Here is a 17,172-nt window from a genome sequence, read left to right on the forward strand (position 1 = left end):
CCTACAATAAAAGTTGAAAAAAAAAAATCACTAAAATAGTATTTCACATCCCTTTTTATTGCTAACAATTTGTTCTGTCAAACTACTTTTTAAGTGGATCCATTATTGTTTGTTATTATATAATAATGTGTATAAATTCCCACAGATATGCCTGAGTTTTATACTTTTCATTTCATATCAGAGAATCAAGCTTGAAAAATAACTCTTGCTATTGGGAATTTTAACAGTGAGATTTTATTATACTCAAATGAACAAGTTCTGATCTTCATAGCCCATTTGTGAGACTACCTTTTGTTACCAAATTGTAAAATAAATAAATAAAATTTAAAAAATCATGTATTGTAGACTAAAAATCTAATTTCAAAGATTGGAACAACAACAAAAAGCAAGCAAAGGCAACAGCACACAGATGAGTGTGACTTGCCTTTGGCCCATCTGCAGATATTAAAGCCCTGGGGTCCAGAAGCAAGTCTTTCTCTTGCTGAGTGAGGACCTGACCAGAGCAACTCCTAGGAAGGCTGAGCATGTAGTACTTCCTGGAGCAGCATGGGCCACTCTTGTCCTTTGGCTCCATTCAGGGAGAGGTCCTGGAAGGAATTATAATGATTGCAGAAATGAAAGAAAAAACCCTTGTTCTGAAGCAAAGGGTGGACTTTTAATTTTAATAGTAGCTAATTATCCATGTCTTTAATAATTCTGCTGTTTTGATGTTTTCAAAGATTAAAACAAAATCTCGAAATAGCTTTCACAAATCAATTTGACCTTGCCATGAAACCGAAACAACAGTTAATTCACTTGAAGCAGAGATATAATAGGTTCAAATAGTAAAATATCTCCCAGAGTCAATTTCAACAAGATAAAACAGAATAAAGTGGTTCATATTTTATATTAAAAGTAATTTTCTAGGATTCCTTTTGTTGCACTGAATTTAAATAAATAATTATAAACCTAAAGATGCCTAATGCTGTCCCCATGCTGTGGAAACCACTATTAATATTTCCATGTGTTTTCTTTGAACTTTTTAAAAAATTCTTTGCATGGGGTTTTAAAAGGGTGTGTTAGATTCTGTCACACCAGATGGAGAAACTTCTGCCTCTACTCTGAAGGGACGTCTCCAAATGACATTCCTTGGAATTCTGTATCCCTTGAAAAAGGACGACTGGCTGTCTTCTGCATGAGCTGTTCCTATACCCACTAAAATTGGCCAGGGTGACTGGTACAGTCATAGGAGGGTTCAGCCAAGTCATAGCATTGTCCTGAGCAAAGATGGCATAAAGAAGGCTTTTACAAAATATATTTGATTATAAAAAAACTTCTGCTAGGAATGTACAAAGTTCATTGTCCATCCAGAAACCCAGGAATAAGTGAGAGATACCTACTCATTGGTATTTTCTAACATTGCTTACTTCTTCCCCCTGCCTCGTCACAGGCTGAGAGAAGAATGCAGCAAGAAACATCTTAACTGGAGGTTCATTCTAAGTCCATTTTGAGGATGAGGAAACAGGCCAGGGAGGTTAAACTACTTGTCCCAGGTACTGTGGCTGGGAGAGAGGCTATACTTTACCTACTTTCCTGGGTGCCCTTTTCTCTCTGTCTTTAGAGGAAACGCATACATTTTTCTCATTTGGCTCTTGAGACCTGGGATAAACATAATGTTACCCTAAGTCTTGCAGTTGCAAGATGGAAATATTCTGTTATGAGTTATAGACATTTGTTTGAATTTTACCATTACACTTTTTTTTATCACAGACAAGATTTTTCACTTGAATGAAAAGTGAATATTATAAACCATGAAAGCTTATATGAGGCTACAAAACAAGTTGGGAGTGGCTATCTGAGAAAAAAAGAAAGATGCAAAATCTAACTGTCAAAGGAATAAAATAAAATCAGACACCAACATAACCCAGGTTCTTCCCCTTCCTTGAGATGACAGTCCAGCAGCTGCTATGCTGAACATCTGATGAGAAGTAAAAGGCATTAAGACTCTGTAAACCATGGCAAGGAATACATTTCTATAACAGTTCTCCCGCAGATGAAAATTTGCCCTGAGGTATAGTTCCTCAGAGAAAATGAGATTTTTTTCCTTTCAGTACATTTTATTAAAGCCTTTTGTTTGTTTTTTTTTTTGTTTGAGAGCCTGTGTTGCAGTTCTAGGTTCTAAACATATACACATTATATTCCTGTTAATGGAATTTCAGACTCAATGTTTGCCTCGCCTTTTGTGTATAGTTCCTCAATGGCCTATATTGGATAGAAAGTCTTACATGGTTTTCACCCAATTCTAGTGATTAAAAAAAAAAAAAAGAAAGATCTGATTGAAGCACAGTGCAGAAGGAGAGAGTGGCATCATTTTGGAGCTCTGCATTTCTGGATACCTACCTTGCCTTTGTCATTTGTCAAGTCTATGATTTTAAAGTAATAATTGAACTCCTTGGAGTCACCACTTTATCTGCAAATGAGTTCTGAAGTAGTCAGAGATGGTTTTCTGTAACAAGTGAGTTTCATTTGGGATTTGTATAATCTTAGAGAAGATAAGAGGGAAAACATAATCAAAGTCCCAAAGATGCTTAGCAATGAGAGCAACCATGCTGAGGCATAGGAAACTATGACACTGATCAGATAATGAAGGTGAGTCGCAAAGTCGGGTAGAAGTGCTCAGTGCTGAGGTAGTGTAGGGAACAAATAGAGGCTTTTGACTCATGGTCTAAGAAGATGAGAAACAGCCACTGGAAGACAGATCCAGCAGATGGACAAGAGAGCTTGATTTGAATGATATTTTGGAGCCTGCGGAGTAACCTAGAGATGAATATTGCCAGGTCGTTCAGGTTTTTGTTTGGTTGTGTGATTACAACTAACAGAGACTATAATTTAAAACCTTGGTGGAACAGATTACTTACAAACTAATAAATTATCCCAATCTCAAGGCTAATCAAACCCATATTTTAGTTGATTTTTCTACAAGGTTGTGTCAAGGTTACAGGTAAGGGGTGATCACTGAGCCCCACCCAATGAGATGCTTGCCCCTGGGTGGACAAGCGAATACTAGTTGCCATAAATAAAATCAAGCACCTCTACTACCAACATTTTTGCATTTCACATCAGAGAGCTGAGTTCTGTATCTTCTCATGGTGATCTTCATCAAAGTTAAAGGCCGACATTAATGTTAACAGTATTTTCTCTACTGTATATTGTGACTCGTTTTTCAGTTGCAGATGAGACAGAAACTAGAACTTCTCTTCTTTGCAGAGTCATAAGTCATGTTAAAATATTAAAAGCTCAGAATAGTCCTAATCGTTTTAACTTTGTATAAACACTCAGATATCCTGCATTTCTTTGTCTACAAGTTCATTTATTTTGTAATTTCCATGAATATCCAATAGACCTAGAAATGTCCAAAACAATGTAGAAAAATGCTAGGTTTAAGATATTTGACTTTAGCCAAAATTGTTAACAAAATATCTTTTCCTTCTAGGACAGTGGCTCAATATTTAATTTCAGTGCAAACCACAGGCTAAGCCTGAGTATATTTATGAGTTACATTTTCAGATACCTAGATGATTTACAACATGATAATTTAGAAGGAGTAGAAAACTTGGAGTTAAAAGTTCTGAGTTAAAACCCATCTTGATCACAACCTGAGACTATACATGTTCAATGGATAGTCTTTTTATTTATTCAATGTACTTTCCTCATTTATCAATATAATAAAACCCACCTGTAGGTAATCATGAGGCTCAAAAACGACTGCACATGAGAAACTTTTGTAACAGCTAAGCCTCATCAGAAGCTGTATTCTGGTTTGAATGTGCTTGTGCCTACATGTTTGTGTTGCTGCAACTCCTACCCTGCTAAAAAGAGAAAAAGGGACCCATTTAGGGAAACTATTTTGCTAAGGTTGAGTTCCTAAAGCCATGGTGTACTTCCAGTTAGGGAACAGGAGGAGTTGAACAAGACCATCAAGGAAAAAATGTATTATATGCAGATTTCTGGCACGATTTACAAATAGGCAGGTCCCTGGGCTGATTCTGCATGCTGATATGTTCTGTATGTCTGGGACAGTGTTTGCAAAAAAAAAAAAAAAATAGAAATTGAATGCCTTTATGTTAGTCATAGGACTCACTGCTGATTTATTAGTTTACATTTTGCTCAAGATCCATTTATGTCCCTGCTTGGTTCCCGGGAACATTAGAGGTTGCTAACATTGCTCTAAGCCTTGATCTTAATTAAGGTGACCATTGAGATGAATTGGTCCTTATCAGGGCCAGTGAGGCCATGAAGAGACTAGACCCTAGCTGTATGTTTTAACTGGCCCACACAGGTCTCCCTAAGCAGCCCTGAGCCAGGGGACTCAATAACATTTTAGGGAAACAAGAAGTCAACTTAACTGATAGGAGACAGATTTGTACCTGAGACTGCTGATCCAAAGCCTATAAGTAAAACATAGCCAGAAAGAATCTGCCTTAAACTGATGTGAACTGACTATCCAGATCCATATAATTAGAAATAATATTAGAAGACATCTTAATGTATATAGTATCTTATGGAACACAGTTTTGTGTGTTTTAAGCAGAGTTTATGTACCAAATTAAGAAAATATTATTTAATGAATGAAGTCTTGACTGGGTGCAGTGGCTCACGCCTGTAATCCCAACATTTTGGGAGGCCGAGGTGGGTGGATCCCTGACGTCAGGAGTTCGAAACTGGCTTGACCAACGTGGTGAAACCTGTCTCTACTGAAAATGCAAAAATTAGCTTGGTGCAGTGGTGGGCACTGCACTCCAGAGTGGTGGGCACTGCTACTCGAGAGGGTGAGGCAGGAGGATTACTTGAACCTGGGAGGAGGAGGTTGCAGTAAGCCAGCTGAGATTGTGTCATTGTACTCCAGCCTGGGTGACAGAGTAAGATTCTGTATCACACACACACACAAAACCGTGATTTGCTCTAGGGCATGCAGATGGAAAGGGGTTGCAACAGGTACTGGAGTCAGCATTGCTGTCCAAAGCCTTGTATGCTGCCTGCACTACTTACTTCCCTGGGATAAGATTACTAATGACATTATTTTCCTTAGGAGCAGACCTCTGTCACACAGCAGTATACAAGCATTTTGCTTTCTACCTGATGTTGAGAAAGGCCTGCCTCTTAGATGTTGCCTGATAGCTACTATTTTCTCACTTTGCATCGCATTAGTGAAGCAGTTGCTGTAGAGTTTCATAAGGAGCATTCTGTTAAGAATGTGTAAATTTAGATTACTACCACTGGGAGTTTAAAACAATGAAGAGAAAAAATTCTGCTACAATATGGCTCTGACCATCTTTAAGACAGATGCTGTGACCCTTCTTTAGCTCATGGCCAATCTGAGGGAGCTAGTCTGTGGAGACAGGGGATTCCTTAGCAATGCCTCAGATAAAAACTTGGGCCCAGTTCTCAACTCATAACTGAAAGATTTCAGACTAAATCCCTCCTCCTTATTGCTGATCAGTCCACATACTGTTTTCCTTAAACCTGATTGAAAATTCTCTGTCCTCTAGGTGCCATCATTCCCTAGTGGTGGGAGTACAGATCAGCATAACCTTTTGGAAAGCAAACAGGCAATACAAAGCAATAATAATAATATATGGCAATATTAAGGGAGTCTATATTCATGATTGAGTTACCACCTTGCTGGGAAGTGAAAACGTGGTCAAAGATTTATATGCAAGAATGTAACAACATTGCACTGTTATTTATTATAGCAACTCTTTCAAAAGTGTGCAATGAGAGAGCATTATTTATATAAATGACTGTGCAGTCATATGATGGAATATTATACTGCCAAGATAAAATTATGTATTTGAGAAATATACTTACTGATGTGAAAAAGTGCTTAAGACATAATATGTTAAGAACAGACAGACAGAAGAGGTATGCATGTAATTGTGTGTGTGTGTGTGTGTGTGTGTGTGTGTGTGTTTCTGCACATTGCAGGCTTCATTAGCCCATGGATACAAAGAGATCACATCAAAGTCCACAGTACAATGGTCTTACAACTTTATAATCTTCTCACAAAGCAAATACAAACCTGTGCTCAGCACCAAACCCAGGTAGACTGTTTTCTTCCTTCCCTGGCCTTCTTATCAAAGCTCTTTCCATGGACCTTGCTGTGGACATCTTTCATTAGAACGCTCTGGTAGCTAGATCGCTTAGAACTCAGGGATGCCATTCGATTAGAAAGGAAGTGCCCTTAATTCTCAAATTTTTCTTGTTCTTTAACATTGCATTGAGATAAGGGAATCAGAAAGAAAACAAAAATGCATCTAATGACTTAAAATATATGGACTTTTGCTAGGCATTCCACTCCATTCATGTTATCTGTTAAGTGTCAGATACTGTCACTCTCTCTCTTTTCAATACAGAACTTCAACAGATCTTGAAAGCATTCTACTCAGTCATTTTAGATCTGAGGTGCTATTTTTCTCTCTAAGAAGACAGGGAATCTCAATCCTGACCCAGACTCAGTTCCTGAGTGCGGTACTGTTGCCCACTGACAGATGCCACTGACTTTGCCTGCCTGCTTGAGTCTAAATATTGCTGCTTCTAGCTGTATTCCGTCTACCCACCTGTTTGGACTTTCATGAGTCCAAGTGCTTTCCTGGCCTCCCACCAGTTGCCTAATAACATTCTACTTGATGGAATCCATGTTCCCTGCCCTTCTGCATACCAGCATCTGCAGCCAACCTTCCAACACCAAGCCCAGCATAGCAGGCCAATCTAGGTCCAAGACCAAGGTCTCCTAGTCTAAGGATACACCACTGTGGTTAACCTTGCCCTGCCTGAGCACAACACCTTGACAATTCTTGAAACACTATGTGTCATGACACACACATTTGGATTTTTTTTCCAGAATCTTCCAATTTTAAACTTTTGGCTGTTCCAGTTTCCCCAAATTAAATTGTCTGGAAAGAGTGAGCAGCTGAAATTTGAGTGTATTTTTGAAGTTTAAGAACCGAAAAAAGAAAGGAATATGGCCAATTTAATATTCCTGTCTCTTAATCCACTTCACATGGGAGAATGGAGGTGAAGTGAGGTTGTGGAAAATAATAAAGCCAATTACTTTGCCTGTTCCTTTGTTTGATATACTGCACTCTTTTTTCAATTTTTCCAAAAAGCAGAGATCAGCCAGTACAAAATGGTGGTTTTCCCATCCTGGGTATATCAGGCCCAGATCATCAATTATTGTTGCAGCATTGTATATTTGCTCTCATAGACAGCGAGAGCTTTGCTATATTAATGAGGAGATTTTGATTTCAGGCTGTGCCTCCTTTGCTGGTCTCAGCTCTTGGCTCTTCCTAAAAACTGTATTAAACAGGAAACTGAGCCCATTGATTTTTTAATCTATCCTTAACCCTGCCCTGGAACACTTAGCAGTTTAGGTATGTGGCAAAAAGAACTGAAATTTCTAACCCGTTCACTCCTGAGACTAATACCGAGTCCTCTTCATTTATCCTTGACCTTTTTAGTTTTCAGCCTTGCTCCCAAGGGGTACTTCCATGGAGACAGTTGCTTCCTGCCCCATATTAACAACCCTCAATGAATGTCACAGTAGAGTAACAGCGAATTGCAAATAAAGACGGCCAAGAATCATTTGGCATTTGAGGAAAGCCGTGGCATAAAACAGGGTCACTGAGCTTAATAAAAAGGAAAAGTTATGAGAGTAAAGGAAATATCGTGAATGGTCTAATCTTTCTGTCCTGGATGGTCTTTACTCCTTAATACCATCAACCACTCAAGGTGCTGCTGTGTTCCTCTCAGAGGTCCCCTCTGACTCCTCCTACCTGAAAAGAAACTCACTAGTTGCTAATTACCAATATCCACATAGGGTGAATTGGTTGGGACATGCTAATTCCTCCTGGCTGACTCTACTGTAGTATTCCTGTGATTGGCCTGGTCATTTTTCCTTGGGTCCCACTTGCAGCGAGCTGCTTGGGGAGGAAACACTTGGAGCCACTCCTGGCATTATGAGGTAAGATTCTCCTCTGGGTGTGTGAAGCTGTAATCTCCATTTTCAATCCGGTCCTCTCTCATTTCCAGATGTGTTAAGGAATTTTTTAAAAAATATCTATCTGTTATGTCATTAAGAAGGATTTGAGGCAGGAAAACAAGGCTGGCACCTTTTCTCAAGAAGCTATCTTGACCTGAAACTTACATTCTTTCCTCATCATGCCATTTTCATCTGGTTTCCTGAGAGCTGCCTTTGGCGATCACAGTCAGAAACAACATTTTATACAGGCTCTTATATCAGAGCAAAATATGGTCCTGATAAAAGGTTGTGTGAAAACGTTCAGCAAACACCTCTCAATCCCCTGTGCTTTGATGTCCTGCATGCTTTTATAATGGCCACACTCCAGGGCAGCTGGAGACAGGAAATTTCATATACCTGGATTGTGTCTGAACAGAATCAGCACACTCCAAGATGAGATTCACCATATTCATGTTTGGTATATTCCCTTTCCATTTCTTTCAAATTTCCATATTAAAAATGCAGGATTTACATTAGTGTAGAATACTAACCATCAACTATTATCAAAGGAAACAGAATGGGGAGATGAACAAAGAGAAAGAGATGACCCGGAATAAGAAACCCTGGGTTAGTCTCGGCTCTCAATGATTAAGCGATTTGTCCAGCATCACAGATCCACAATGATCTTATAGTCTCAGTCCCTGATTTTCTTCTTTCACAAAACCAGCGGTTGGCAGAAGCTGACTAGATTTCATGATCCTCTGTCTTGTTCATGTTCTGAGCTTTTATGAAGTTGATCTTATTGTCATCAGCCCATCATCAGCTTTGCAGGACAGCCAGATGAAAAAAACACACTCCTCAGAATCCCTTTGTAAGTTTTTCAAAGACTTGCTTTGTCCAGAACTTTGAACCATTATTGGGGGCGGTAGAATAGGTATTGAAGAAGAAAGAATGTCTCACTTAAGTTCAATTCAGTCCTGTACACTCAGAGGGATCTCTCTGATATGAGAAAGGGAGTTGTTGACCTTTGGATTAAGTGATTCCAGGAGAAAGGACTGTTTAGAGCGAGGGTTAGCAAACTAACACCTTCAGGCCAAATCTGGTCCACCGACTCTGTTGTATGGCTGACAAGCTGAGAATGGTCTTCACATTTTTAAAAAATCAAAAGAATAATATTTTGTGACATGTGAAAATCATATGAAATTCAAATGTCAGTGTCTGTAAATAAAAAGTTATATTAGAATGTGACCATACTAAATTATTTACCTATTGTTTATGGTGGCTTTAGAACTGTAACAGAGTTGAACATTTGCAATGGCAACCTTCTGACCCCCATAGCCTAAAATATTTACTATCTGGCCTTTTATAAGAAAAAAAATTGATGATCATTGGTTTGCAGTGATGTATCGAGAGCTAACAATCTCCAGGACATGAGGGAAAAAAATAGTAACTAATAATTTAAAGATATCTTCATGGGAAAGATATTCTAGAAGTTCAAGGACAAGATATTATTGATTATAAACATACACAGAGCAAGAAGCAGCAGTGGATACATACACTCACAAATGCACATGCAGATGCCCCCCATGTATGAATTTTCAACTCAGCTGTCCTTTATAATAACATTTGGAAGAAAAACTTCAATAATTGAACACAATACCTTTAGTGTTGACCATTGTTATTTTCTTAGCCTATTACCCATTGACTGTATTTGTGCTGAGTTTTGAGGATTCCTTTTTAAACCGATGTTTAACTGTATTATATTTAGTGAGTACAAAAGAAGTGAGAGCTTCAAAACTACTGATAAGAAAGGGCATACAATTATGAAAGAAGGAAAAATAAAGAGGATGAAAAAATAAAGGGAAGATAACGATCGCTACCTGATAAATATTTGGATGCAAATCATGATTTTGAAGGACAAAGAATGAAATGTGTGCAAAAGCGGTGTGGATGCTACCCAGACTAACCAGCTGGTGCAGAGGGTCACTGGTAAACTAGATAATCTTTTCAGTGTGTCTAGTATTTACAACAATGCAAATGCCCATTAGATTAATGCTGTTGAGGAAAAGAACAGGAGTTTTGGAATGAAAGGCTCATCATGGTTAAAATGCTGCTGACAAAATGCTTGTCGTGAGATGCAGGAGCTTTCAGAGAAAAAAGGTCATTATTGTTTCAAAGAAAACGGAGCTCCTAGGGAGTCATAGGATAAGGCACTTATGGGATCATCAACAAACAGTAGTACCTGCATGTACGCATTTTCAGAGTATGTGGAAATTGGCTTATTTCAAAAAAACAAAACCACTAATAGGCTCAATAGAGTGTTATCATCAAGGAGGAGCAGGAGAGATGCCCAGTTTGAAAGAGTTGGAGCGTCTGCACACCATCATTGGCTGCTAATTTGTTTAGCACTAAGCTTAAAATACTCTTTGGAGGGGTAACTTTGGTCTTTCAAAGAAAAGAACTTAAAACAAGTTTTTAGAAACAGACATTAGTAAATGCACATGCTCTTGCTGATATATACAGAGGGAAGCAGTCAGAGAGAAGGATGAACAGTTTATAATTCAACTCTGAAGGGTGTCAGTAGAGGTTCAGTAATGGGCAGAGTCTAGAAAATATTATCAGTGTATACAGAAATGTCATGTGTATTAAATTACAGGGAACCTCTGCAGAGACAAAAAGAAGAGATTTTGTACCATTCATGATGACATTCGAAAAGAACATTTTTAAACATCTCATTATATGATGACAATAGATGCCCATCTCTTTCACATAGAGAAGTTTAATTTGAAATAAAAGTAAGGGGTATTGTATTTATCTTATGATGACAGTCTCATGCTCAACACAGATTTAGAGAAGTTAGTGCAATGTGGAAAATTGAGTTGTGGTGTAAAATGTATGACTTCTTACTACATAGCGGATTGTGAATTTGTTCTTTATATGATTTTTTAAAAGAAATAATTGAAGCTTATAAATAAAATATTTAAGAATACTGACTTCATTAAGACCAGGTGCCAGGTGTATCTTATTTCTGTTTTAATTTTATATATATATACACACACACATATATATGTATATTTCTTTTACATTCTACATATTCTGCCTTATAGCTGAACTCATCTGTATAAGTCCATTTTCATGCTGCTGATAAAGACATACCCGAGACTGGGTAATTTATTAAAAAAAAGGTTTAATGGACTCACAGTTCTACATGGCTGGGGAGGTCTCACAATCATGGCAGAAGGGGGAAGGCTTGTCTTACATAGTAGCAGACAAGAGGATGAAAACCAAGCAAAAAGGGTTTCTGCTTATAAAACCATTAGATCAGATCTCATGAGACTTACTCACTACCACAAGAACAGTATGAGGAAAATCGCTCCCATTATGTCCCCCTGAATCCCTCCCACAACATGTGGGATTTATGGGAGCTACAATTCAAGATGAGATTTGGGTGGGGACACAGCCAAACTATATCATCGTCATCCACACTGAAAGTTGTAGTATGATTTGTATTAACAGATATTTGAAATCTGAGTTATAATTTGTCAAATCTATGATATACGTCTAAGAATATTATGGTTTTCTTAACACGGTTATGAGATACTCTCATATTCAGCTAGTAGCAAGTGCTTGTTGGGTCAGGAAATCATTTTCTAATAAACTGATATTTATCAGATCTTAGAATTTTGATGTCATCATGTTGAACTTCTACTACAATTAAGTGAGAAGATAAATGCAGAGCAGAAATTTTTAATAGCATTTTTTATTTAGAATCTCAATATGTGTTCATTTCATAACATTTTAAAAATTAAGAGAAGTGTGAAAAGACTCTACAATACCATCACCAAGAGATAAGTAATAAGTATTTATTTTCTTTTATACTTTTAAATCTACTATGTATGTGTATAAAGATATAGATATTATTGAGATTGGTCGTATTTTTGCTTTCTTTTCCAAAACTCTCTTCTAAATAGATATTTCTTTTTAATTAACAATTTTAAAATATAAGTTGCTTTATTGTTTTATGAAATATTATACGAGTATTTTAAAATATAATGATATATGTACACAAAATAAAATACATGAATATACATTTATATGGAAACATATACATATAAATGATAAAAGGCAAAATAAATATTACTCCAAATTCTACAACTCAGTACTAAATATATTAAAAATTTAGTGAATATCTTTCTAAACAATCACTCTGCTTATTTTTATCTATCTCTATGTATTATATATCCCAAGAATGTACAGATTTCTGCAATTCCAATTCAGTGTTAGAGTATTCATTCTAGCCTTCCCTCTTTCCTTATGCTACCTTCCTTCTTCAACAGTTAAAAGTATGGCTTTCATTATCTATAACATATATACTTATTTGTTCAATCCTAATAGGCTCATAAAGAATCCCACAATTTTCAACCTATATCCGTATGAAAAACAAGTTTACTAACTTAAGTGTAGCATTTGTACACAAAAGTGTTTGACAAATTTTTCTGGGCCAAAAATAGCAACTGTAGGAAACTGGCTAACATAGGACAAAGACAAGGTTTTCCCTCAGATATCCATGTAGTTAACTCCTTCACTCCCATCAGGTGGTGCTCACGTGCCTGTCTTCTCCACAGTACCTTAGTGGACTATTAATAGCATAATCTCATCCTCCACCCCACCTAGATCATCTTGATCCTTTTCCCCTACTTTGTTTCCCGTAGCACTTATCGCATTGTAGTGTGCATGTTCAGCATACACATTTTTTTTAAAAAGTGTACTTTTACATCTCTGAAAGGTGGAATCTTATAATCAATGACATCATAATTCAGTTGGAGGCTTGCAATCTGTAGTATTTTAGATTTAATAAATCATGACACATAATTTACTTATTTATCTTACTTTCTATTTTGCCCAGTTAGGATGGAAAAGTTACAAAGTCAAAGTTACTAAAGAGAATATCGTAACTGCTATAAGAAAGCAAGCCTCAAATCTCAGTGAATTAAAAGAACAAGGGTTTATTTTTTCTTGTGTCATCACAGGCACTCCATTCCACACAGGGAACAGAGCACCCTCTGTTGGATTCTCTACCTCCAGCCAACTTAAAATGGAGAGGGTTGAAAATTACTTAAAGTACTGTATTTAAGAGCAAGCCTGGAATTAGAGTTTATCACTTCTGCCTCGTATCTTTTTCTTTCTGTATTAATCAGAGTATTCTAACTGCTGTGATGTTGTAAGTTGAATCCTGTACCCCCTAAAAAGACATGCTGAAGTCTTAAGCCCTAGTACCTGTATCTGTAATGTAATATTACTTGAAAACAGTCTGCAGATGTAATCAAGTTAAGGTGGGGTCATACAGGATTAATTGGGCCCTGAATCCAATGCCTGATATCTTTATAAAGAGAGAGAAACTTGAAGACAGAGGACACACAGAGAAGAAGTTCATGGGATGACTGAGGCATGGATTGGAGTTACACTGCCAAAAGTCCAGGAACACCAAGGATTGCTGCCAACAGCCAGAAACTGGAAGAGGCAAGGAAGGATTCTTTCCTAGAGTTGTTGGAAGGAGTATGCCCCTGCTAACCCCTTGATTTAGGACTTCCAGCCTCTAGAATTGTGAAAGAATGAAATTCTGTTGTTTTAAGCCATTCAGTTTATAGTAATTTGTTACACCTGCCTTGGGAAATTAATACCCCACCTCCTTGTACCAAAACGTGTATCAGGGTTCTCTAGAGAAACAGAAGAAATATGAATAGTGATGATTAATTAGTATAATGATCTACATTATACTATACTAATCACATTATATAATCATATCCTATATGAAGAGATTTATTTTAGGGAGTTGGCTCACATGATTGTGGGGTCTAGTATGTCTGAGATCTGAAGGGCAGGCCAGCTGACTGGAAATTCAGGCAGGAGTTGGTACTGTGTATCCTTGAGGCAGAATTTACTTTTTCTTTTTCCAGAAGATCTTCAGTTTTGCTCTTCAGGCCTTCAGCCAATTGTGGGATGAGGCCCCAACAAACTATTGAGGGTAAATTTCTCTTACTTAAAGTCAACCAAGTGTAGATGTTAACCATATCTCCAAAATTCTGTCATAGCAACATCTGAATTTGCGTTTAGTTAAATAACTGGGTACTATAGCCTAGTGAAGTTGACATATAAAGGTAAGCATCACATATGAAAAAGTAAATCAACCTTTTTGCTACTTGACCAAACAAAAGTTTATGTCTTTCTCTCATCATGGCCAAATATTGTGTCTATTGGTATGGATGGAGAGGAATTCTGGCCTCCACATAGCCACAGAAAAAATTGGGAATGAATTTAGGAATACAGAATCCATCTTGCAGTTCATCCCTCTAGGGCTGCAGGAGAATTTAAAAAATCACTTGAGGTCAGGAGTTTGAGACCAGCCTGGTCAACATGGTGAAACCCCATTTCTACTAAAAATACAAAGATTTTCTAGGCATAGTGGTGTGCGCTGTAATCCCAGCTACCTGGGAGGTTGAGGCAGGAGGAACACTTCAACCCGGGACACAGAGGTTGCAGTGAACTGAGATCACACCACTGCACTCCAGCCTGAGCAACAAAGTGAGACTGCGTCTCAAAAAATAAAAAATAGAAAATAGAAAATAAAGGGATTCAAGTGTTACATGCTTGTTTTGACTTTTATACATGCCAGTAGTGGCGCCTCATACAGAATTTGGCTTACTGAATGATCAATACACATTAACTATCTTTTTTCCTTTCATATCTGGGAAAAAAGTTGATGAAACTGGATCATCTAGCCTGGAAACTAGAATATATCCTTTTTCTTACGTTGGTCAGAACTCAGAAACTTGGCTCTGCTTACCTGCAAGGGTATCTGGTAACTATAGTCTTCTTGTGTGGCTGAGAGGGAAATGAAATGTTTTGATAGACACATCATAACCCTGTCTTTGCTGTGTAGGGCTTTTCTGCTTTGTTCAATGGTATAGTCTAAGCATCTAGAGTAGCTCATACAGTAGTTCCTGCTAATTCATGAGGGACATGTTCCAAAGCCACAGTGAATGCCTGAAACCATGGAAATTACTGAGTCCTGTGTTTTTATTTTTTAATTATTTTTTTAGAGACAGCATCTCAATCTGTCACCCATACCAGAGTTGTAGTGGTGGTGTTATATGTCACTGCTGCCTCAAACTTCTGGTCTCAGGTGATCCTCCTGCCTCAACCTGTGGAGTAGCTGGGACTACAGGCACAAGCCACCACACCTGGCTAAAACTATATTTTCTTCTATACATGCACACCCATGATAAAGTTAATTTACAAGTTAGGCACAGTAAGAGATTAACAACAATAACTTATGATAAGATAGAATAATTATGACAATATACTGTACTAAACACTATGTGAAGATGATCTATCTCTCTCAAAATACTATAATATTTTTGGACCATAATTGACTATAGAAAACTGAAATCACAGAAGGTAAATTTGTGGATAAGATGGTGGACTACTATATTAGACTATGGAACATGCTTATTGCCTTAGTAATTGCTATGATTTGAATGTTTGTCCCCTCCAAAACTCATGTTGAAATTTGTCATTATAGCAGTATTAAGAAGTGGGACATTTAAGAGGAATTATGTCATGAGGGCTCCACCCACCTCATGGGTGGAACAGGTGTCATTCTCAAAGGACAATTTAGCCCCCTTTACTCTCTCAGATCCTCTCTGCCCTTCCTTCCATCATGGACTGATGAGCAGGAAGGCCCTTATCAGATATTGGCCAGCCCCTGACCCTAGACTTTCCAATCTCCAGAAATGAGAGCCAATACATTTCTGTTCATTGTAAATTACACAGTCCGTGGTATGCTGTTTTAGCAGTACAAAACAGACTAATATAGTAATGAAAAAGGAAAATGCCAATATAAAATCAATAACGAATATAAAGAATTCTGAAGGAATAAGCTTAAGCATATTAGTTATTAAAATAAATACAAACAACTGAATTCTCTCATCTAAAGATAGATGTTAGGTGAGCACAGCAAAGCACAGCTATCTACTGTTTAAAAGAAACACACTTCAATGATAAGATGGAAAATGAAGGGAAGGGAGAAGGGATACTAATCAAATGCATTTTAAAATATAGGAAAGCATAAAGTTAAAAAGTAGCAATATTAATGAGCGGCGAGACGCACGGGAAGGTTAACGGAATGAATCAGGATAAAATGAGACATTAAGTAATGATAAAAGCACAATTTATCAAGGTGATATCCAGCCATTAACCAATATAAACTGATCTACATAGCAACTGAATATATATGGCAAAACATATTAGATTTATAAGAGTTTGTTGCAAACATAATTATAATTGAAACCTCCAACATATCATTTGTCATAGTTAAATAGATCTATAGATAAATATATATATATAAGAACACAAATAAATTAACTTAGATTATAAATGCCATAAAGAGCTGGGAATTTAGTTGAAATTCCTACGTATTAGCAAATAAAATAAATCACAGACAATGGCAGAAATTATAAAAGAAAGCCAGCAAGCTAATATGTTCTGGTGAGTGACTCCTATTATGGGCCTCATTTGTATGTTTCAAAAACATTTCCTTAAGTGTCTCCTTCTAATTAAATCCCATTATGCACAATGATGGACTCTGTATTTAGTCCTTATTGATACAATACTGCTGCACTCTCTATTAATCCAAATATAAAGAAGATTTTGGGAGTCAGAGTGCAGTGCTGGGGAAAGGGCTGTCCCTAGATGCCGAGACTGGGTTTGAGTCCTGCCCTTGCTATCATTGATGCAATTGAAAATCTCTGGTAGTTGCAGTATGTATCTTGAATCCCAAACTGGAGTTCAAGTTTGAAATATTACTTACTAGTTATTTGATCTTGGACAATTTGCTTACCCTTATTGAGATGCAACATTCTCATCTAAAAAAATGGAGAAACAATCTCTCGGGATGCAATTCTGTCTACAACTTAACAATCTTTTACAGGACAGTACAAAATAGTGAATCTCCTAGGATCCAAAAGGCCTCTGCAATCTTTTTTTTTTTTTTTTTTTCTCAAATAAGAAGCTGCATTTGTGTTAGAATAACTAAAAGGCTGATGAAGACAGTGTTTGCAAAATAAAATAATTCTTTCCTCAAAGGAACAGCAAAGGGTTAATTAAATGAGTGTTAA

General features: G+C 37.2%; 1 protein-coding gene across 2 annotated transcripts in view; it reads left to right on the top strand.

Moving 5' to 3' along the window:
• NRG3 (neuregulin 3) overlaps positions 1-17,172 on the top strand; it is a 311,679-nt gene that overhangs the window by 146,476 nt on the left and 148,031 nt on the right. The gene's annotated exons all lie outside the window — the stretch shown is intronic.

Source organism: Rhinopithecus bieti, unplaced genomic scaffold, assembly GCF_001698545.2.
Source record: "Rhinopithecus bieti isolate Rb0 unplaced genomic scaffold, ASM169854v2 scaffold_12689, whole genome shotgun sequence".
NCBI lineage: Eukaryota > Metazoa > Chordata > Mammalia > Primates > Cercopithecidae > Rhinopithecus > Rhinopithecus bieti.